This window comes from Thamnophis elegans, chromosome 2 (genome assembly GCF_009769535.1).
Source record: "Thamnophis elegans isolate rThaEle1 chromosome 2, rThaEle1.pri, whole genome shotgun sequence".
NCBI lineage: Eukaryota > Metazoa > Chordata > Lepidosauria > Squamata > Colubridae > Thamnophis > Thamnophis elegans.
The window spans coordinates 150,219,107-150,244,077 of NC_045542.1; the positions used below are offsets into that span (position 1 = coordinate 150,219,107).

A 24,971-nucleotide genomic window follows, 5' to 3' on the forward strand; every position below is an offset into this window, starting at 1 on the left:
TCTCTAAGCAGTTTACTGAGTCACCCGCGTTGGTCCTAACAATCTAGATCCTCATTTTTACTGACCTTGGGAGGATGGAAGGCTGAATCAACCTTGAGCAGGTCAGGATCAAACTATTGGTAGTGAGCTGAATTATCCTGCAATACTGAACTCTAACCACTGCACACAGAGGTGGGTTTTTGCCTCGGATTGGGCAAACCGGTAGTGGTGGCGGGAGCTCCGCCCACCCACCCACCTGGACGCTTCTACGCATGCTTGAAAGAGTGCACACACACGAGCAAAACAGTAGTAAAATAAATTGAAACCCACACTGCCACTGTACCACCACAACTCTTTATGCTCTGAAAATCAAAATAAAAGGGTGAGTGAAACCAGAAAAATAAGATGGAATTGGAAAAAAGAGCAGGTTCTGGAACATTGGAGTGAGCCGCAGTGGCACAGTAGTTAGAATGCAGTACTGCAGGCTAATTCTGCTGACTGCCAGCTGACTGCAGTTGACAGTTCAAATCTCACCGGCTCAGGTTGACTCAGCCTTCCGTTCTTCCAAGGTGGATAAAAGAACCAGATTGTTGGGAGCAATAGCCTGACTAAACCGCTTAGAGCGGGCTGTAAAAGCACTGTGAAGTGGTATACAAGTCTATTGCTATTTCAGAAGGCTTAGCTTAATGGGAGATGGGGTTGCAGCTTGGGATTCTGCCAACTACTCAAAGACCTCCTACCTTATGTAAGAATCCCCCCCCCCCCCGAGAATGAAATATTTTGGGAAATATCAAAGAGGCAGATATTAGATTTCCCCAAAGGAGAAATGGAGAAACATGATCTTAACGGCAGCAAGCAGCCCCCAGTTTCTGTATAATAAAACAGCCTCCAGTAGATGCCTGAAGTCTTTAGAGATAGGATATTTTGTGCCCATTCATGAAGACTGGGCCAATCTATTCACAAACAAAACACTTTCAGCTCCAGTTGATGGGATTAAGAATTTGCATTCCCCCGCCCCAAATTCTAAAAACAGGAGGTACCTTTTAGGACATAATAGGATTAACCCACCACCATTGAAATAGCAAAAGATACAAAAGCTACTTCATAGCACAATCCCAAGAACAGTTCAAACTTCAAAGTCACAGAAACCTGTAAAGATCCATCCACTTCAGGAGTGGGTTCCTGCCAGTTCTAAGCTCTTCTATAGAAGATGTTCCACAAATCTACAGTGCCATTTAGAACCGGTTCGAGCTCCCTTCTCCCACTTGTCCGCACATCATCAAGATGAAGAGCGAGAGGAGGAATTCTGGGGTTGAAGTCCACAAGTCTTAAAGCTGTCAAGTTTGGACACCCCTGGGTTTTTTTCTAAAGGGTAGGGGCGCAAGGGTCTTGTATAAGGTGACCAGATTTTCAGATTGGAAAAGAGGGACGCCCTTGACCCCGGGGGGGGGGGGTCTTGATTAAAAAAAATTTTTTTGTCAAAAGGTCACCCCATGACACGGAAACCAGCATAAATACGAATCTGTTGCCAAACAAAATTTTGATCACGTGACCATGGAGGATGCTGCAACGGTCGCTAAGTGTGAAAAATGGTCGCAACGGTCGCTAAGTGTGAAAAATGGTCATGACCTGCAGGCAGGCTGGCATAATTTCTTATGGAATGAATGACAAACATAAAACGCACAATACTTTCAAAATCATTTAATTAGAACTTTACTGCAACAATGGCTCAAAATTAAAAAAATCCACTATGTGAAAACCCAAATTGGCTATCACCCACAGAAAGAACGACACACCCAAATTTTAACAGATTGAACAAAATCTAAGATACAGAGATCTAATTGACAGACAGGGAATTTAAAAACAATTGAAGAATTGGCAGATCAGAATATGAAAGGTGACTGGCTAACCTACCTCCAAATTAAAACTAATACAATAAAGACACTAAAATATATGGTATTGAAACAGAACCACACAAATTGAATAAAATTATTCAAAGTCTGGACAGAAAGATGATAGGGAAAATATACAAATTCCTCTTGAAGTATCAAATGGAGAGGAAATTGGAAACTGTAAAAGAACCAATGATAAAATGGGCACAGAACTTTGGCTATAACATTGAACTAGACAAATGGGAAAAATTTTGGGGAATAAATTTAAGAATGACACTATCAATCCCATACAAGGAAAACCTTGTTCTTTCAATCCTTCCAATATTTTTTCCTTCATTCCCTTGTCTGTTTCAATATTAAGTACATTTCTTCCTTTCTTCCTATAATTTTTTCCATTTTCTTCCTTATATTCTTTTCCATTTCAACATTGTCTTCCTTTTTTCCTCCTTCCTTCCTATACTTCTTCTTTCATTCATTATATTTTCTTTTCCATTTCAATATTAAGTGTAATTCTTTGTTCCTCCTTCCTTCTTTCAATCCTTCCAATACTTTTTCCTTCATTCTCTTTTCCTTCAATATTAAGTGCAATTCCTTCCTTCCTTCCTTCCTTCCTAAGTTATTTCCATTTTCTTCCTTATATAATATTTCTGTTTCAACATAAAGTGCCTTCCTTCCTTCCCTCCCTCCCATCCCTTTCTTTATGTTTTCTTTATGTTTTCTTTATGTTTTCTTCATGCTTTCTTTTCTTTTTCCTCTGCTCTTTTTAAATCCCCCCCCTTCTTCTCCTCCTCTACATTTAGGTTGGATTAGTTTGTACAACAGTCATCAAACTTCTGAAGTAAAAATAAATAAATAAATCATATTTAAGAAGAAGAAGAAAAAGGAAGATGTTTTTTAGTTAAGTCAAACGTTTTAATAAAAGTTTCATCTTTAAGATTCGTCCAACACATCCAATTGTAACCTTAACAGTAAAGAATATCACCCCAGCTGCTAAAGGTTCAACCAGTCTGAGAACCATTGAAAAGACAACAGTGCAGCAAAATCCAAAAGACACAACTTCCTCACGACCTCACCGCCATTGCTTTGGTACCAAATCTTTAAGGAAGGGGCGCCAGAAAGGAGGAGGAGGAGGAGGAGGAGGAGGAGAAGGGAACCAAAGAGACGCTCTCGGAGGCGGCGATCCCATGCACGAAGAGGCAGGAGGAGAGGTGGGTGCGCTGGCAGCTGCCCCGCAGACAACTTCCACACGCTTCAGGAGCTTCTGCCGAGCAACAGGAGCCCCGGAAGCCCGTGGAAGTTGTCTGCGGGCAGCTGCCGCTGTGTCCACGCTCTCGGAGGCAGCGATCCCATACACGAAGAGGCAGGAGGAGAGGTGGGTGCGCTGGCAGCTGCCCCGCAGACAACTTCCACACGCTTCAGGAGCTTCTGCCGAGCAACAGGAGCCCCGGAAGCGCGTGGAAGTTGTCTGCGGGCAGCTGCCGCTGCGTCCACGCTCTCAGAGCCCAGAAGCGAGGGGACTGTCTCTGCTGGCGGCGCCACTCCCCCGACCTCTCTTCCTTCCGCGGCGAATCCCATGGATTCACGAACGGACTCCACGGAAGGAAGAGAGATCGGTGACAGCAGCGGGGAGGCCCAGAAGCGAGGGGACGTTCTCGCTGGCGGCGCCGCTCCCCCGACCTCTCTTCCTTCCGCGGCGAATCCCATGGATTCACGAACGGACTCCACGGAAGGAAGAGAGATCGGGACAGCAGCGGGGAGGCCCAGAAGCGAGGGGACGTTCTCTGCTGGCGTCTGCCGCTCCCCCCGACCTCTCTTCCTTCCGCGGCGAATCCCATGGATTCACGAACGGACTCCACGGAAGGAAGAGAGATCGGGACAGCAGCGGGGAGGCCCAGAAGCCAGAGGAGGTTCTCTGCTGGCGGCGCCGCTCCCCCGAGCTCTCTTCCTTCCGCGGCGAATCCCATGGATTCACGAACGGACTCACGGAAGGAAGAGAGATCGGGACAGCAGCGGGGAGGCCCAGAAGCGAGGGGACGTTCTCTGCTGGCGTCTGCCGCTCCCCCGACCTCTCTTCCTTCCGCGGCGAATCCCATGGATTCACGAACGGGACTCCACGGAAGGAAGAGAGATCGGGACAGCAGCGGGGAGGCCCAGAGCGAGGGGGACATTCTCTGCTGGCGGCGCCGCTCCCCCGACCTCTCTTCCTTCCGCGGCGAATCCCATGGATTCACGAACGACCTCCACGGAAGGAAGAGAGATCTGTCTGGGCAGCACGCACAGAGCGGGAAAGGCAGCACCAAAGCCTGGCCGCGAGCGCGGGAGCGCGCGGTGAGCAGCGACGCCGGGCTGCTTCCTCCTCCGCCGCCGCCGGTGGCTGCTCCCTCCGGGGCAGGAGAGCTGGGAGCAGCCGCCCGAGAACTTCCACGTGGTTCCAAAGGTTTGCCGCCCGTTCCAGCGCAGCACAGGGGCTGGCTGCGAAACTCCGCAAGGGGGCTGTCTCCTTCCCCCAGCCCAGCGCCTCCCGATTCCCACGGTACCAAATTAATACAAAACATGATTTACCTCACCACCAGTGAGTAAGCGCAGCTGCCCAAAACAAAGACGAAATAAAATGGAGACTCGCGCATGCGTCCTCAGCTAAGGAGTCCAGGCCAATCAGTGAGCTGGTTGGCCAGCTCACTGATTGGCTGAAGTCCAGCCAATCAAATCATGAGCGGCAGGCTGGGCTGGCTTCAATTTGTAGGTGGTAGCATAGAACAGAACGATGAGCCAGCCCAGCAGCTGAATGGGCGGGAGCTGCAGCGCCAAAAAAAGCGTGCCTTTTTAAAAAGCGGGCGGGACGCGGGAAAAAATGCATCAAAAGCGGGGGTGTCCCGCCAAAAGCGGGACATCTGGTCACCTTAGTCTTGTAACTTGACAGCTTAAGACTTGCATGCTTCAAATGCCAGAGTTTCCCTGGGCCAACATGACTGGAGGAGGAATTCTGGGAGTTAAAGTCCACAAGTCTTAAAGCTGTCATGTTTGAACACCCCCTGGGGTTTTTTTCTAAAGGGTTTAGGGGTTTAAGGGTCTTGTAACTTGACCAGCTTTAAGACTTGCGTGCTTCAATGCCAGAGTTTCTGAGCCAACATTTTGGTTGCTAACCAAGAGCGTTGTTAAGTGTTCACCACATTTTACAAGTTGGCCACGCCCACCCGGTCACATGGAAATGGGGATGCACAATATTTTGAACAATTTAATTCAGAATTATTCTTTTCTTCTTTCAAAGTAAAAATCTGTTTCTTTCTTTTTGTTTTTTAAAAGAGTTTCACAGCCACTTCTGAAGATACAGAGAACATAACAGTCATCTTATACTTCCTTGTGCTTCCACAGAGTGCCTTGAATTCTGGGTTGGGAGGAGGGAGGGAGGCAAGGGGGGAAATGAAAGTTAAGTTTCAGCAGAAGGGAGGAAAGAAGGAAACAAAAGTTAAGTTCTGTGTCTCTTGGAGTGGCTGTTTCAAGGTCATCTGACATACCCGCTGTCCCGCCCTGCAGCAGGCTGTGAGAATCACTTTGAGGAAGAGAAGGAAGCGAGGCAGCCCAAACAACGGTGAGATAAGAAATTTCTGTGTCCAAATAGGAACGTAATTTGAGAAATGTCTCAGGGTTATCCTTCCTGGTTCACTTTAGGATAAAGGCAGGCTCTGTTTCTGTAACCCTGAAAGAAAAGTAGTTTTAGGATTCGTGACTTTGGTGTCGAAGTCTAATCTATCTGGGTTGGCAGACGCCCCTTTGCCTCAGTCTTCCAGTACTCGAGGGGCTATCACAGACAAGAGAGGGTTGGCTTATTCTCCAGAGCAGGACAAAAAGTAACGGGTGGAAACTTGCTAAGGAGAGATCCAACCCTAGAATTAGGAGAAATTTCCTGACAGTGAGAACAACTAACCAGTGAAAATGTTTGCCTTTCTAAAAGCGGTGTGTCATTACATCATTAGATATTTTAAAGAAGAAATTGGACAGCCATTTGTCTGGAATGGTATAGGGTCTTCTGCTTGGGCAAGGAGTTGGGCTAGAAGACCTCCAAGGTCCCCTTCCAAACTTATTATTCTATGTTCACTTAACAGGAAGAATTAGAAGCCAGTTCTAACTTGGGAAAACTCTTCAGGCTCTCTTTGAATCGACCAACATGGCTTCAGTACGAGAAGTGTCCAGTTTCCACCGAAGACCTGCTGTGCCCCATTTGCCTCTCCCTCTTTCAGGAGCCCCACATACTGGAGTGCGGCCACAGTTTCTGTGCTTCCTGCCTGGAGCCCTGCATCCCCAAGGGGAAAGTCATGGGCTCTGCCCCGAGTGCCGCCACCCCTTCACTTTGCGCCACGTGAACCGAGCCCTCGGCAGCTTGGCCGAGAAAGCCCGGCTTCTGAAGCTGGATGAAAGGGCTCAGCTGAGTGGCACTGCCGTCTGGTTCTTTTGTGAGGAACACGAGGAGCCCTGAAGCTCTTCTGCAGCCAACATGAGGAGCTTGTTGTGTCATCTGCCGGGACTTACCTCAGCACCGGGGACTGACTTCCTGCCCATCAAAAATGCGGTCAGACCTATCAGGTGAGAATTGGACCTGGGAGGAGAAAGAAGGTGGCCTCTGGTTGAACAAGACTCTCTTTCTCTCCCTCTCTCAACCTCCCCTCCCTCTCCCTCTCTTTTTCTCTCATCTCTCTCTCAATTTGTGGAATATATTTGCCACTTATCTTACCGTGGGGCTACTCAAGGCAGCTTATTTTGCAAGCCAAGATAAATACAATGGGGTTCATATCATGCATGAATCATAATGTATTATAATAAACAGTGACACTGAAACGAAGCTTTTGAAGCCTCCCAAATATTTACCAGTAAATATAAGATTTACATTCTGAAACGCATGGAGAAACACTAATATTATACTGAATCTGTATCTCACATATATGCAATTCATTTTCCACTTCCTGAAGATTCACTATTTGATCTATTAACCACTAGGTGGCTAATGGATTCACTTAACAACTGTGTTACTAATTTGTGATCGTCTGACAAGCAAAGTCAATGGGGAAGCCATATCCACTTAACAACCGTGTTACTAATTTAACAACTGCAGTGATTCACTTAACAGCTGTAGCAGGAAAGGTCGTAAAATAGGACAATGTATTTAACAAATTTCTCACTTAGCAATAGAAATTTTGGGCTCCATTGTGGTCATAAATTGAGGACTACCTTCAGGAAGGAGAGAGAGTTTGAGAAAGAGGGAGGAGAGAGAGAAACTAAAAATTCCATAAGGAAAAAGAAAAACATTTAAATAAATGCAACATAAAAATTAATATATGCTAACTAATCTATCACAGTAGAAAACACTCTTAACTAACGAATTAAATGCTAATTAGGGCTGGTTGTGGGAAGAGGTCTGATGGATTTTAAGCGCTGCTGAGCAGAACTTTGGCTGGAGGTATAAAATTGTCCTGTGATCAGTCAAATGCTGGTGTTCATCTTAAGTGAGATCTGAACTTTCTCTTCCTTGTAGGACCAGCTGAAGGCATCTCTGGAGCCTCTTGAGGAAGGTCTCAAGCGGTTGAAAGGAGCCACTGCCACCAGCGGGAGAACATTCTCGAATTGAAGGTAAAGCTGGGAATTGGGGATGGTTGGGACTTTTTGTTTAATGCTAAACTGAGTGTATCTTCTCTCTCTTCATCCCAGCAACTATTGCTCTTGATGCTAGTATTTGTGGCTCATTAGCTTAATATCAGGTGTTTCATAGTCAGCATTTAATCTAGGCTCCTGCAATTCAGTCTAAGGAAAAGAAAAGCTACCTGCTTGATTAAATCGCATTCAGATCAACAAAAATTAAATAAATATGCTGTGGTGTGGCAAGTCACTAAAGTTATCAACCATGCACTTTTCAGGATATTCCATTCTGTTCCCTCTTCCTCCAGGAGTCTCAATTTACCAGTAGTTTTAAACATTTAGAAGCACTGTGGTGCTCTAAGCGACCACAAAAGATACTCTTAAACAGGAGTGGGATTCAGCTGGTTCAGACTGGTTCGGGCGAACCGGTAGTTCCAGCGATCAGTTGGCCCCATCCATCCTCTATTTTGTCCTATATTTCCTTTGTTTAACGTCCAGCTGATCGGTGCGGCAGAGCGGATTGCCGCATCTCACCTGTTTTACTCATTGGGGCTGCAGGAAAAGGTAACATTTAGTGCTGATTTCAAATGCAATGTGTGCGCCAAAGAGAACCGGTGGTTACACTGTTTGAATCCCACCACTGCTCTTAAAACTTTGTATACTGATAGAAGGGAATATATGTAGCTCAGGGTTATATGGTGGGGTCCTTGGTGCTTTCTGAACTTGGTTGTTGCTGGTGTTTCACTACTCAATTAGGTAGATCTGTGTGTATATGTGTGCTGTCACTACATTATAATAAAAAAGGCAAAAAAATTAATTTGCTGGTTTTGCTTAGATCAGTGAAGGGGAAACTTTTTTTGGCCCCATGCCAAAAGTGGGGAGGAGCACAGGGGAGTCATGCGTGGGCGTGCCACATCAATAATGCTATGTGCGCGACCAGCGACACACACACACCCTGCTTTTGGTGTGGTTTTTTCGTCCTCCCCAGGCTCCAGAGACTTTCTAGGAGCCTGGGGAGGGTGAAAACAGCTTCCCCACCCTCCGGACGCCCACCGGAGGCCTCATGAGCCTCCCTAAAGCCTCTGGAGGGAAAAAACAGACCTACAGAGAACCCGGAAATTTGGAAATGGTGATTTCCGGTTTGTCTGTAGGGCTCATTTTTGCCCTCCGGAGCCTTCAGGGAAGCCTCCTGAGGGCCCCTGACGGCTCCAGAGTGCGAAAAACGGCCTCAAAAGAAATCCAAAGTCAGCTGTCCAGCACCTACATGCATGCTGGCCAGCTGACAGGGCAACGCCTTGCGTTGAGTTGATTTGTTTCATGGTCCATTTCTTTCTTTCTTTATGGCTATCCAAGATATTCTCAGGAGTCCACCCCAAAACCAACACCATTGTGACAGGAGATCGTTTTTGTTTGACTAAACCACAATCTTTTGCTCCATCTATGTTTCTCCAGACCTGCTCTGAATCCTTGTCTGATCATATCTCTGGAGAGTTTGCGAAGATGCACCAGCTGCTGAACGACAGAGAGCTGATTATAAAACGGGCCTTAGAAAACCAGAGAGAAAAGAACTTGGCGCACATGGAAACCAAGTTAAAGGAACTGGACTGCAAGATTGCCTCTCGGTCTGAAACTCTGCGCCGTGTGCAGGCCGGCCTTGAATCCAAAGACCACATAAGTTTCCTCAAGGTAAGGAGAACTGGAGGCTGTGGGGTTTTCTTGGGAAGGAGAAAATTGCAGGGTGCATAGATTGCACCAAACCATTGTCAGAAGAAGAATTTGGGGTTCCAACTTGAGCCAGATAAGAATAAATAAAAATGAGATACAGAAAGTTGTGAGGGAATAAGAAATATTTATTCCTCAAAGCAAAACAGTTTGCTTTTAAGAGAAGGCTACAGTGAAACAGGGTCCAGAGGCAAAAATTTTATAGGGGAAGTTTGTCTGGGATGTGCAAGTGTTTATGTGCTGAGGGTTTGTGTGTGTGTGTGTGTTTGTAAAAAAAAACCAGTTCTGCTGGGTGACTTAGTTTAATTATCTCTATTTGTGTTTTCAGACCTTTGATATGTAGATTAGGCTTGGGTAACTTATTTTGGGGTTTGAGGAAGTTTGCTAATTTGATTAAGTTGGAGACACTGATTCTCAGACCATTGTGGATTCTGTTAATATTTTAAGGGAACATGGAAACAGTATAAAGAATAAAATATATTTGGATATAAAACTTTTCACACCATGATTTGTTCAATTAGGGTTTGTCACGACTCAGATAGGTGGGTGTGAGTCCCTTTTTGTGAAAAAAGGAGTTCAGGCGGGCCTTTTTGTTACGTATCTGTCTCCCTGCTACGTTTCATCGGCCCTGCCGGAGCTGCTGAATCTGTTAGCTGGCTTGGTGGTTGATTTCCCCAGGCTTATGATCTTGGGGGATTTCAATCTGCCTTCCATTGGTGAGACCTCCGAGTCAGCTCGGGAGTTCATGGCTTCCATGATGGCTATGGACGTAACTCAGTTAATTCAAGACCCCATCCATAATAGGGGACACACGCTCGACCTGATTTTTGTCTCTGGGCAGTGGCTGAATGATCTAGATTTAGGGGATATTTCTATCCATGGTCGGATCATTTCCTCATCAGGCTTGACTTCCATACTGCTACCCCTTGCCACAGGGAGGCGGAACCGACTAGATGGTTCCGCCCTAGGCGCCGGATGGACCCTGAAAGGTTCCTGATGGAGCTTGGGACTTTTCCTGAATCCCTGGCTCATAGCTCAACCAAAGCCCTAGTGGAAGCCTGGGATAGGGCAGCCACTGGGGCCTGGGATCGCGTTTTGCCTTTGCGGCCTCTGACCCGGTGTCGATCCTGGGTAGCTCCCTGGTTTACCGAGGAGCTCCGGGAGATGAAACGCCGGAAAAGACGCCTAGAAAGTGGTTGGAGGGCCAGCCGGTCCAGATCTGATCGAACACTAGTAAGAATTAATATTAGATCCTACCAAAGGATTTTTGGACGGGTTCTTTGAACTCTAGCTGTCCCGGAGACGACAGTGAAGGTGGGGAGGGACCCAGGACCCCAGAGATATCCGCAAATCTCTGGGGGGGGGGGTATTAACTCCTCGTGCCAATTCCTTTTTGGATTAGCTGCGTGCTAACTGAAACTGCAGGTTGCCCCTAAGAATGGAAGAAGTGATGTCATCTGGTAAGCTGATTTTATTATCCAAGAGAGACTGTTCGTGTTAAAAAATTAAGCTAATTGAACCCAAAGAACAGGAAGACTTAGCGGCGAATTGGCTTGTTCTAATGGATTTATGACTGGTGGTTACTTTACTTCTTAAAGGCTTCAAGAAACCCCGCGACATCCTCCCCCCTCTGAATCTCCCTAAGTGGATCGTAAAACTTATCTCCTACTAATTAGCCCGTCACGATTCGACATTTTTATTACTTTACTACCTAGTTCTGTTTACAACTAGATAAGATTGACAGCCTGTAAGAGACTAAAAAAAAAAAGTACTTCGAAGCCTGTGGGGAAAAAAAAAAGAGAGCTTCTAATTTTTAACTACGACACATCATGGCGTCCCAAAATACCTCTAAGATTTCATTTCAGGCTCTTTTCTCTGCGTGTAGAGGACTCTTTGATTCTTACCAAAAATTGGAAAGAACCCTGGATCAACTGATTCTAAAATATGAAGTTAAAACTGAGATCGTTGAATGCTTAAATGTTCCTGAAACACAAATGGAAAATGTGAGAAATGGTGTCTGGTCTATCTCAGAGGAAGAGAGGTGTCTGGTCTATCTCAGAGGAAGAGAGGACTTTATAAAGACGACTCATTTAAAGAGACAGAGTGCAGGAGGAATGGAAAATCCACCCTTGAGAATTAAAGTTAATTTGGGAAATTTTATAAGCCTAGGACAACATTATTATTTCATCACTGACATTCAGAATTTAAAGGTGCCGAAATACTTTTGTTTGGATTTGCTTATGGAAACATTTGGTAAATTTATCCAACGAATGGCTACTGGATTGAGGAAATCTCGTTGTTGGAGGGACACAGGCTGACAGATGGGACAATACAAATTAGCTAAATCGGATTACTTCAATTTGTAATAGATATAGCTGAATAACGACTGATATGGATAGCAATATATATAATTTGGAACTGGCTGATAGATTGATGAATACAATTGAAAACTAGTTAAACCTAATTGCTTTTTCTTGTAACAGATATTGCTGAATAATAATTGATATTGATAGTAATGTATATAATGTGGAGTTGATATGATAACTAACAATTGGATATGAGAAAACACCTTTAGATTATACATAAAGAGTATTAACTATAATAATTAGCACTATTAAAAAACTAAATAAAATTCATACAATCAAATGTTAATCAATACTGGGGAAATGTTATGATATATGATATAATTGAATATTATGGATGTTTAGCTAAAATAGGATATGAGGATTTGATGATAATAGAGGATTTTACAAATAAGTAAATGAATTGTCAGCATGTGTTATGGATTAATTCTTTAGCATAGCTAAGGATGAAGGATGTTTAAATAACCATAATAATTAAAACTGGAGGTATAATGATGTTGATATGGTAAATATTCGAGTTAAGATATCTGAATTAATATGAATTAACGGAAGAGAAGCACCAAAACATGTTGTAACCAGTTGATATACTTCTTTTTTTTTCATAATAGACATCTGTGTTTTGTTTTGTTTTCCTGATTGTCGTTTTTGTCTTTTTTTGTATTATTTACTATCTTTTATTCTAATTTTTATTTTTTATTTGTCCTTTTTTCTTTTTCCTTTTCTTTCTTTCTTTTTTTTTTTTTTTGATTTTTCTCCCCTCCCATCGGTGTGGGTAGGTATTGTTCAAGATTACTACTCCTACCAATACTCCTAAACAATAATCACAGTTAAATGAAAATGGATATATAATAATGCTTGAGTTAATATGAGTTATGTTGGTTGACTGTGGAGGAGATGTACCAAAACTTATCTGTAATTGATTGATATATTAAGAAAGATGCTGTACCCGTTTCAAATTAAAATTAAAAATATTTAATTAAAAAAAAAAGAATTAATATTAAATCCTACTTAGTGGCGATAAAAGTGGCAAAACGGCAACATTTTTCTGCTCTTATTGCGTCCGCAGATAACTGCCCAGCCGCCCTGTTTAGGGTGACCCGCTCCTTACTTAACCAAGGAACTGGGAAAGACCCCTTGCAGGGTAGGGTTGAAGAATTTGTTCAGTATCTGCAGAATAAAATCGCTCAGATCCGGACAGGCTTGGACTCTGACTGGGTAGATTCGGGCGAGTCGACAGGGATGAATCTTGTGGAGACCATCTGGGATGAGTTTGACCCTGTGACCCCCAAGGGCATGGACAGGATTATGGGGAGACTCAGTGCTGCCACTTGTGTGCTGGACCCGTGTCCCTTTTGTTAGTCTCGGCTTCCCGAGAGGTGACACGAGGCTGGCTCCAGGCGATTACTAACGCTTCATTGAGAGAGGGGTTCTTTCCTACCGCATTGAAGGAGGCAGTGGTGAAGCCCCTCCTTAAGAAGCCATCCTTGGACCCAGCTTCTTTAGCCAACTATCGTCCGGTCTCCAACCTTCTCTTTGTAGCCAAGGTTGTCGAGAATGTGGTAGCACATCAGCTTCCCCAGTACCTGGATAAAGCTGCCTACCCTAATCAGTCGGGTTTCAGGCCCAGGTACAGCACGGAGACAGCATTGGTTGGGTTGGTCGATGATCTCTGGTGGATCCGGGACAGGGGCTGCTCTTCTGTCCTTGTCCTATTAGACGTCTCAGTGGCTTTCGATACCATCGATCATGGTATCCCACTGCGACGACTTGGAGGCTTGGGAGTGGGGGGGCACGGTTTTACAGTGGTTCTCCTCCTACCTGTTGGATTGGTCACAGTTTGTGTTGACTGGAGGGCAGGGATCGACCCCGAGACGCTTCACTTGTGTGGTTCCCCAGGGGTCGGTTCTCTCACCCCTCCTTTTCAACATATATATGAAACCGCTGGGTGAGATCACCCATGGTTTTGGGGTACGGTATCATCAATATGCTGATGATACCCAACTTTTCATCTCTACCCCAAACCACCCAAACGATGCCCTCAACGTGATGTCCCGATGCCTGGAGGCTGTGTGGATCTGGATGGGGAGGAACTGGCTCAAGCTCAATCGCTCCAAGCCTGAGTGGCTGTGGTTCCTGTCATCCCGATTTGTGCATCTTGTTCCATCTTTGATGATAGGGGGAGAAATTTTAGCCCCCTCAGAGAGGGCCCGCAATCTGGGTGTCCTCCTGGATACGCGGCTTAGTTTAGAAGAACACTTGACAGCCATGACCAGGGTAGCCTTTTACCAGGTTCGCCTGGTACGTCAGTTGCGCCCCTTCCTGAATCGGGATGCTCTGTGCACAGTCACTCATGCCCTCGTCCTTTCTTGCCTGGACTACTCTAATGCTCTCTATATGGGGCTGCCCTTGAAGAGCACCCGGAGGCTTCAACTGGTCCAGAATGCGGCTGCGCAGGTTATCATGGGGGCACCTAGGTGCTCCTATGTTACGCCCCTTTTAGGCGGCCTGCACTGGTTGCTGGTTGTCTTCCGGGTGCGATTCAAGATGTTAATTATGATCTTTAAAGCGCTCCATGGCTTAGGCCCAGGATACCTGCGAGACCACCTACTGCCACCGGTAGCCTCCCACCGTCCAGTGTGATCCCACAGAGTTGGCCTCCTCAGGGTGCCGTCGGCCAGACAGTGTTGGCTAGTGACCCCCAGGGGGAGAGCCTTCTCTGTGGGAGCGCCTTCCCTCTGGAATGAGCTGCCCCCGGAGCTTCGCATAATCCCCGACCTCCGGTCCTTCCCCCGTGCCCTAAACTGTTGGCTTTTCAGCAAGCCGGCCTGGCCTGAATCAAAATAAAATGAACGATTGATTATTGTTAATTTTAATGTAATTTTTAAAATGTTATTGTTAAACTTAATTGGGTTGTTTTTGGATACTCTTTATCTAATTTTCCTTTTAACTTTTGTAATATGTGTTTTTTTAATGTTGTACACTACCCTGAGTCCTTTGGGAGAAGGGTGGCATATAAATCCAATAAACAACGACTGACAAAATCTCTGTGGTTTTTTTTTAAAACCCTTGTAAGCCACCCAGAATCAGGTGTTGGATGGCCAGGTCAATTTTCTTAAACAAATAAAATAAGGAGGACTGATTTTCTGTAAGAATTGCTAGACTCCATAGTGTTTGTTCATGTGAAAGAGAAATCAATCAGTAGATGTACTTTCCTCACCTCGGGTTTTCAGTGGCATCTCGAGTGCTCTGACTCTACGGTCCTCAACTCCTCAATTTTTGTTTCTTCTTTATATGCTGTGATAGTATTTCACTGGGGTTTTTCTTCTGATAATAAACTACCGTGTTTCCCCCAAAGTAAGACAGGGTCTTATTTTCTTTTGACCCCTGAAAAAAGTGCTTGGTCTTATTTTCGGGGAGGTCTTATTATTTTTGAGGTGCAGGAGGCGGTGAGCGTGGTCACCTCATGGTTGCTGCTGTATTGCAATATTTCGGGAAGGGCTTATTTTCAGAGGAGAGTTATTTTAGCGCATGCGCTCAAAAGGCGGATTGGGCTTATTATCTGGGAGATCTTATTTTCAGGGAAACAGGGTAGGACATGATCTACTGAGAGCAGAATCTGTTGTGCTCCATTAAAATGCAGAATGCTTCGGCAGGAAAATGGGTGATAACCCATGGAAAGAATTATTTTGACTGTTATCTCACCTTTATTTTTTTTCCTTCCTTCCTTCCTTCCTTCCTTCCTTCCTTCCTTCCTTCCTTCCTTCCTTCCTTCCTTCTTCCTTTTCTACCTCCCCTCCCACAGGATGCAAAAGGGTTGCTAGAGAGGTAAGTAGTATTTCTCTTTTCTTATACATCACCTTTTTTGCCACTGTTGTAAAGTGCATCACGGCAGTTGTTAAGTGAATCCAGTATCCCCCATTGACTTTGCTTGCTCCAAGCTAGCTTGGAAAGTCGCAAATGGCCCCCACATGACCCCCAATATGGCAATTATCATAAATGAAGGCTGCTTGTCAAGCACCTGTATCCTGATCACGACCATGTGGATGCTGCAGTGGTTGTAAATGTGAGGACCGGTTGTAAATCATTCTTTTCAGCATTGTTGTAATTTTGTTCTCTCAATGAATAGTTGCTAAGTCCAAGACTACCTATATAATAAATATATGAAAAGAAGAAAAGCATGAACCAATAGGGAGGGCTGACCCTAAAAGGCATATTAAGTTTGCCTCCTAACTGCAGGCATGACTACTACTTCCACCTTTCAGAAGCTCCTGGATTTGCCAAAATGAGTAGGTGAAGCTCCTCCATACAGTAAATGGAAATGAAGATGGCTACTTGTTTACTTCCATTAAAGAAACCTTTGCTAGAATTATAAAGTTGGCTCCTCTTCCTTCTTGGGAGTAGAAGCAAAGCAAGGCTGATTTGGCCAGGAAAAGAGTTTAATTGGGAGGGGAACCGTTCTTTTGGCTCTTTGGCTCCTACCCAAATCACTTCTAAATCCCTGTAAAGCTACAAAAGAACAAGTGGAGATTTTCTTGAGTGAGTCTTCACTTCTGATGATGACATGGGCATTTTCTTGGCTACAGCATGGCCGTCCCCTTTTCCTGGTGTTTTTTTTTTACAGTTTTTTTATTTTTCCTTTTTCATATCATATAATCACATGTATATTATTACATAGCCAACATCATATTGTATTATTAAATGTTTACATCAATTCACCTTACCATCAACTCCCAAAAGCAATTATTGGCTCTTCTGCTCTCCATACACCAAATTTGTACCTTATCCATCACTTTCTTCTCCCTTTCTCCTCCCCCTCCCTACCTCCTTTCTTCCCTCTGTCATCCTTCTCTTCTCTTCCCTTCCTCTCTCCTCCACTCTCCCTTTCCACTCCTCCTTTTTCTCCTCCTCTTCCCCCCTGCCATCTCTCCTATCCCTCTCTTCTTTCCTTACCTCTGTCCTCTACTTCATATCTTCATCTCATTTACTTGGTGTATTTCAGCTTCTGAGTGAGCTCCATTTTATGTTGATGGTATTTAAAATTCCTTTTCAATAAACATATTTAATTTTGACATATATCTTCCTCCTTTTTTTAAAAAAAAGAGAACAAAAAAGTATACATATATAGTGATTGTACTTTTAAACCCCCCACCCAGCCCATTTTTGGCCGAGATGTAGACCTAGTTACAATTCCCAGCTATTCTCATCATTATATTTATATAATTATATATCCTTACATGCCCCCAATTTGTGATTCTGTCTTTAAATCTCAATAGTTTCCCATTGTAAGTATATTTCATGTTCCCTCTCCATTTTTCCATATCTTGGAGTAGATTACCCTTAATTGTCTATAAATGGCAATCCTTGCTGTTCAATGTTCATTACAATTCCCTTAGTCCAGTGTTTTTCAACCTTTTTTGTGCAAAGGCACGCTTTTTTCATGAAAAAAATCACGAGGCACACCACCATTAGAAAATGTTAAAATTTTTTAACTCTGTGCCTATATTGACTATATATAAAGTGTTTTTCCCACGGCACACCTTACACTATGTCACGGCACACTAGTGTGCTGCGGCACAGTGGTTGAAAAACACTGCCTTAGTCTACTATATAGAATAATAAATGGTACACATCTCACTTTATTCATCATCTTAAAGGTTCTATATATATATATCCACATTTCATATATTTTAACCCATGCTTAACTGTCCTTCTATTGTCATATTCAATCAATTAGCAACTCAGTTTAATTATCATTTAAAAAGTGAATCACAAATCTCTGCTTTACAATCTCCCCATATCAGTTTCATATTTGTCTTTTCCAAGTATTGATTTATGACTGTGGGTTAAATCATCTGTCTCCTGCTTTGGCCGGAAGCCAGCTTCTGTGCAACCCTGCTTCTGCCCCTTTTCCAATTCAGAGGGCAAATCTCTGAACTGCTGATGAGATGCGGCCCCTTCTTCGCCATCCCTCCAGAGGTTTCTGATCCAAAAAGGATCTTGAAATAGGTTTGTCAGACAGGGTTCATGTGAGGCTCTTGAGAGCTCACCCCCTCCCACATCTGTCCACCTGGAGAACTTCCAGTTGACTCCCCCTTCTCCTGGTTTTTGCAGCTTCCCTGGGAAGAATTAATCAGATCTGAATCTACTTCACCTTTTTAAGAAGTTGTCCTGTGTTGTGCTGTTCCCTGCTGTGATTATTTTTTAAAAAATGCATGGTGCTTCTAATAAAACCTGATTTATGGCACAGGAGATGGTCCCAGATGTAATTGTCTTCCAATTCTAAATCTTTCCATTTCCATCCAATATTTTGCATGCTATTTTTCCTTCTTGCATAAAATCCATTAAAGAGGTGAAAGAAAGAAAAATTGGCAACATCATTCTTTTTTTATCAGAAGTGCTCAGATACCTTTCTGTAGAAGGACCCAGATGTGATTCCTTTAGGTTTGATAGATAGAGCTGTGGTGGCACAGTGGTTAGAATGCAGTACTGCAGGCTACTTTTGCTGGCTGTCGTCTGCCTGCAATTTGGCAGTTCAAATCTCACCAGGCTCAAGGTTGACTCAGCCTTCCATCCTTCTGAGGTGGGTAAAATGAGGACCTGGATTGTTTGGTGGAAACATGCTGATTCTGTAAACTGCTCAGAGAGGGCTGTAAAGCATTGCAAAGAGGTATATAAGTCTATGTGCTATTGTTATTGGGGCAGCTTATTCTAAAATGGCTGATCCTTGGGGTGCCATATGCCTACAGGCACCATAAGGAACAAGGAGCTCCGGACGAACCCGAACTAGATGATGAACTGGTAGGAGAAGATGGGCTGGGGGCCAGCAGTGAAGACACAAGTGAGTGTGAGAATGAGATTGATGAAGATGTTGAGGAGGAGGAAGAGGAGAGAGAAGAGGAGGAGGAAGAAGAAGAAGAGGAGGAGGAAGAGGAGGAAGATGGAGTGGTGGCTGTAGACTTGAACTTGGGCGAGTTTAAAGGACCTCTGCAATTCTACGCCTGGAAGGAGCTCTACGATGGGCTACATCCAGGTGAGTTGAGGTTTTTAGACCAAATGTATTGGTTACTGGTTTATTACTTTTATACTCTATTTTTTTTGTGGAAGTTCAAGGCTATGTACTCCACAGCAATAACCCTGATGATGATGATGATGATATCCATTCAGTCATGTCCGACTCTTGGCGATTCTATTGGCCAGGAGGTCTCTCCACGTCTTCAATCTTGCACTGCTTCTCTGAGTTCTTCTATGCTCTGGCTGATATCAGTTTTGACGGTGTTGAGCCACCGTGATCTTTGGTGGCCTGGTTTCCATTTACCACCAAATGTAATTTCTTAACTGCTCTAATTACCCTATTATATATAATTATACAATCCTGTAGTTTGGGCTAAAAGAGAGAAAGGAAACTTCAGACATGTTGAGGATGGCAGTAGCTTTATTAACAGCTGGCTAATATTATCTTCATATGTGTCTAAATTTTTTCTGGACCAGTTTATACTCCTGCAATAACTTCGCTGCGCAAGTCCGTTCTTGTTCATTCTGAATTCTTTCCATCTTCCCTTTCCAATCCCTGCAAGCATCACTTTGGACTGCGAGTCAGCTCATCCCAGCTTAGTCCTCATGGAAGAAGCCACCAAGGTCAAGTTCAATCGTGACCAATGGCTAGAGAGCATCACTTCCACCCCGTTTGTGGTGGGACGGAAGGGCATTACCACTGGGTGCTTCTATTGGGAGATCTACGTTGGGGACAGCACCGATTGGATAGTTGGGATGGCCAAAAAGTCTGTGAGGTGCAAGAAGCAGCTGAACTTTCTGCCCCACGAAGGGGTGTGGGCTATTGAGCTGAAGGCGGGAAAGTACCAAGCTCTGAGTGAGCCCCGAACGGCCCTCTCGGTCTGCGGGAAGATAAAAGAAGTTGGGGTCTACCTGGACATTGAAGGGGGGCAGCTCTCTTTTTACAACAGCAGCAGCATGTCCCACCTCTACACCTTCCAAGCGTGCTTCCAGGATGACCTTTCCAAGCCTGCTCCCATTCTGCCCTTACTCAGCACTCGAAGCAACTACCCCCTCTCATTGTGGACCCTGGTGCTTTGAGAGCTTAGCTCAGGGTGTAGCATTGCAAAGAACAGCCTGGTGAAAGTTGAAAACATTGAGGTGCCTTAGGATGGCTGTTTTAAGAGAAGGCCCATTCCATTCCCTCTTTGCAAGCAATCATTTGAAGATCTGAAAGTGGTTTGACCTGACTATTGTGGTCTACGATGGTTGTTCTAGGCACAGAGGGTGCTATAAGTGTAGCTTGCAAGTTGACCTTCTGTTTCCCACATGTTTAATTTCCTTGATGCATTGACTGTAGTGAGGGTAGAGGTTGCCTTGGTCCACCTGTGGTGCAAGATTTTTACCTCCTTTCAATGTGCTCCACTGCAGGCAAAAAGAATGAAGGCAAGCCATACTTCCTGCCTTTGGTTGGGAAGGCCTTAATAGAGATGTTCAAATATTCAAATTCTGGGTTGTGTTTGTATCTGTAACAAGTGATGGTTTTCCTCATCGCCCTATAATGCTATAGGGCATTGCACACCAAAACAACTAGACACAAGGACAATTGCCTGTCCGTCCCCAATGCCATCATCATGCTAAACAACTAAGAACCACAACAGTGTCTTATGCCCTGGGATGTCAAACTTATGCCCTGGGCTATATTACTATTATCCTTCTCATCTTTCCTATTACCTATTCCTTTTAGCATATTATAACTATAACCTTCTTGTTTGTCAACATGCTGTTGTACTGTTTGTGACAATTTATGATGATTGCATTTTATGATTATAATCATGATTTATCACTTTTTACTTGCATATACATTGAGAGCTTGTGCACCGGAAATAAATTCTTTGTGTGTCTAATAAAGAAACGCTCATCCAATAAAGAATTCTGCTCCATTCTTAAAGACATAAGAATTGGACTTTAAGGAACCAAGCTAGAAAACATGTTGACTCTTTTGAACTTGGAGAAGATTCCTGCCAATCCAAATCAATCAATCCAAACTCAAAATAGTGAAGAGGCTTGGATTATCATATTCTCCATTGGATCAACGGGAGAGTCCAGGGTGGGTAACTCTAGCCTGCTAGCTCTTGGACTGAGTTGAAATTCTGAGGCCATGCCTCCCTGGTAACAGTCCCCAGTCTTTCAACTCAATCTCAGCTCCTTAGGACTCTTTTGCAGAGCTCTCTAGTGAGCCTGAAAGAAAAGTTTGCTTGATAGTTCTTCTATTCTCTGGTTTTTCATTCACACAGGCAAGGAGGTGTCAAGAGTTTTTGAAAAAAGCCACTGTGAGGGTTCAGAGGCTTAAAAAGTCAGCGCACGCTCTTTTTGCACCTTTTAGACCAGAGTAGAGAACGGCCTTTGAAGCCGGGGAGGGCGCAGCCTAAGGTGGCAATTTCGTGCCTTTTTATCGGTGCGACCCTCCAAAGCAGGATCGAAGCTTCAAAGAGCCGAGAAGCCTTTTTCTTTGCTGATCCAAGCCTCTGACAGCTTTATAGCAATAGCAATAGCAGTTAGACTTATATACCGCTTCATAGGGCTTTCATCCCTCTCTAAGCGGTTTACAGAGTCAGCATATTGCCCCCAACAACAATCCAGGTCCTCATATTAGCTTTGAACCTAATATCGGCACAGACTTTCTTCAGCGTGGCAGGGGCCGAGGTCTGTAGGGCCTTTACAGCCAGTGTGATACTCCGACTCCTTACTGATCCGTCAGTGTTTCACTTTCACACCATTTTCATTGGAGAGAGTTTCCTGCACAGCGGCAGTGATCAGGCCCTGCCTGAGGGAGGCTTCTGGCCGTCCTTTTTCTTCAATCACAGCTACAGGCCAGTATAATTGTCAGTTGTTGTGTATGGATCAGGGCCCCACTAGGCACTATTTGGAGAGGGAGTTACTGGGCGATAGAGCTGCCAGGCTCCCAGTATTCCCACATCGCCGTGGCAGCTTCCCATTCATCTCCGGACACGTTTCAAGGTGCTAGTCGTTACTTTTAAAGCCCTACATGGTTTAGGACCTGGCTACCTGAGAGACTGCCTCCTGCCATTTACCTCCCAGAGACCTATAAGATCACACAGATTAGGCCTCCTCCGGATTCCATCTGCCGGTCAATGTCGGCTGGCGACTCCCCGGGGGAGGGCCTCTTCTGTAGCTGCTCCAGCCCTATGGAACGATCTCCCCGTGGAGATCCGGACCCTTACTACTCTTCCGGCCTTCTGCAAAGTGATTAAGACCTGGCTGTTCCGGCAGGCCTGGGGCTGTTGATTTATCCAGCCCCATTCTAAGCTATATGAATGTTGTGAAATTTTAATGTCTGCTCTTTTTAATTTTTATATGTTCCCCGCTTCCTGCCTTATCTGTAAGCCGCCCTGAGTCTCTCGAGAGTGGGCGGCATACAAATCCTAATAAACTGTAAACTAAACTGCAGCTGTGAGTCGCTTAAGACTGCCAAAGCATTAGCGGTGAGGCCAGCGTAGGTTGCCAAGCCTGGGATTAGCCCTGTGACTTGAAGATCCTGATCAGCTGGTCAGGTCTTTCTCAGGAGCAGCAGATCATCATCGGGCTTGACAGCACAGATTTGGGCGGACAGAGTAGTACCGTTGGCGTTGCCGGCTGCCAACAGTTTGATTCTGACCAACTCAAGGTTGACTCAGCCTTCCATCCTTTGGAGGTTGGTAAAAATTGTTGGGGGCCATATGCTGACTCCGTAAATTGCTTAGAGAGAGTTGTAAAGCACTGTGAAGTGGTATATAAGTCTAAGTGCTATTGCTATTCGTCTCTCTAATTGATGGTGGACATGTGCTGGATCAATGAGCACTCAACTTTCAGTTGCTTTAGTTACTATCAATCTCTGTATCAAATACATCCACTTATTGTTCAATGTAAGATGTCAGCAGATCCTGCCTGGATCTGTTTTTCAGAGTGGATATATATGAAGAGGACCTGTTGTTGTTAGTCGTGAAGTGTCCAACCCATTGTGACTCCATGGGCAATGTTCCTATAGGCCAGTGATGGCGAACCTTTTTTGGCTCGCGTGCCAAAAGTGGGGGGAGCGCAGGGGGGTCTTGCGTGGGTATGCCACACCCATAATGCTATGTGCACAACCACAGCAGGCATGCCCGCATGACCAGTGCTCCCCCCCATTTTTGGCATGGTTTTTTTGCCCTCCCCAGGCTCCAGAGGCTTTATAGGAGCCTGGGGAAGGTGGAAACCCCCCCCCCCAGGCCCCCTGGAGGCTTCAGGAATGGACTTCCGGTTTGCTTGTAGGGGCAGTTTTAGTCCTCCGAAGCCTCCAGGGAAGGCTCCTGAATGCTCTGGAGGGCAGCCCTACAAGCAAACCGGAAGTCTCTTCCTGAACTTCCGGTTTGCCTGTAGGGTCAATTTTTGTGCGCTCTGGAGGGCAAAAAATGGCCTCAAGAAGGCCGAAGTGAGCTGGCCAGCGTGCGCATGTGCGCTGGTCAGCTGACAGGGCAAGCCTTGTGTGCCCTGAAAAATGGCTCCGCGTGCGATCTAGCTGCTAAAGTACAGAGATGTTTTGCAGTTGAAATATTAAAGAAATAGAAAACATGAAATGATAATCTAAGGCTCAGCTAGGAGTAGCTTCAGAGCAGCAACAATTCTACATCAGGCACAACAAATACTATCCCAGACTCCACAGAAGAAGTTGGTTCTAATTTGGCTTTTTCCTTAGAGCCCACCTGTTGAAGACATCTAGTTGTACCTTAAATTTTTCTCAAATTCCTGGGTGTCAAAGGAAGCTCTTGAAACTGACTTGAATGAACATCAGGGGAAAATGAAAAATGAAATCAAAATAAGCAAAACGTTGCTCCTTTATGCATTGAATCCATCATTTTCAGTTAGTTATTAAATGTATAAGTCAAGTTAGATTTAAATATGTGAATATCCTTTCAGTTATATATTAGAAGGCTCAAATTTATCTATGGGGACATTTGGATGTTTTGTGATTTTAGTGGGGCACTACAGAAGATCATATATTCTTGGAATAATTAATGTATTTGAGACTCCAGATTTTGGCTTAACAGAATTTTCAGCTCTCAATCTTTGAATAGATTTTGTACTGCCAGAATCAGATAATAGGACTCCATACAGTTTTGGTTTAATTTGTTGTTTAGAGGTTCTAATAAACTGTATAACTATGATTTCATTACCTTTGGACTACTAAGCAAATAGGAAATTGTATATTATACTGCAGCTTTTTTCTTTTTTCTTTTAGTTAATCTTTCTTTTTTTCCCTTTTTCCTTCTCTTTTAACCTTATTGTTTCGTTTCCTTTTCTTTTGTTCATCCACATAGATTTTTCAGTTATTCAGAAGTATAGAAGTGTAATATTCGGTGTTTGTTATTGTTTAAACAACACTCAGAGCCTTCCCCAGACTCCAGGACTGGCCCATGTTCCTCCTCAATCTCCTCACTGTCCGACTCTGCTCCCAGCTCTGCAGGCTGTTGTGGATTACAACAGGATGAGGGAAACCCAGGATGAAGCTGATCAATTTATGCAGACTTGTCTTTCAACCCGCAAGGGAAATGGAGGCAGCCTAGTTTCTATTTTATTATTGTATTTCCCTCAACAGGGTGTGAATTAGGCCAGTGGATTGTCTTATATTTGCTTAGGAAAAAAACTGTCCTGAAAAAAACAAGAGAGAGCTGCAGAAATTGCTATTCAGGATACCAATAAAGAAGAATATTTGTAGCTCAAGGTTGAAATGGTGTTCTCTGAACTTGGTTGTTTTCTTGCAGACATTTCAATACTGAAACTAGGGTAAGTATTGATGATGTTACTACTTATAGCAGTGATGGCTAATCTTTTCGCCACTGTGTACTGAAAGTGCGCTCGTTTGCGCGACAACACATACACCCATAATGCAATGCATGCACCCCCATGTGCCTGCGCATATGACCACGACTCCCTGCGTGCCCCCCCACATATGCACATGTGACCACCAATGTTCCTCTTACCTCCCACACATGTGCCCATGATCTGCTATGTGCGCTCCAGCCACTGCGCATGTGTGGTAGACCCCAAAACCAGCTGGTCGGCTGGAGGTGTGGCACAGAGCCCTCTCTGTGGGCACGCACGCCATCACCAGCTGTTCTTCTGTTTTTCAGTGCACACATGCACACTGGCCAGCTAGTCTTTACTGACCGTGGAAAACAGCCTGAAAATGGCCTGAAGAATGCCCCAAAGCTAGGGTTTTTTCAGGCCGTTTTGGGGGCATTTTCCGGCCTCTTTCAGGTCGTTTTCTGGGCCATTTTCCAGGCTGTTTCCGGGCCCAAAAAATGCCCCCAAAACAGGCATGCACACAGCTGTTTGGCGTTCTGACGCATGCAAGCAC

General features: G+C 44.6%; 1 pseudogene; it reads left to right on the top strand.

The window, feature by feature from the left end:
- Window positions 1-5,389: 5,389 nt before the first annotated feature.
- LOC116503316 lies at window positions 5,390-20,209 on the top strand (annotated as a pseudogene).
- The last annotated feature ends 4,762 nt before the right edge of the window (window positions 20,210-24,971 follow it).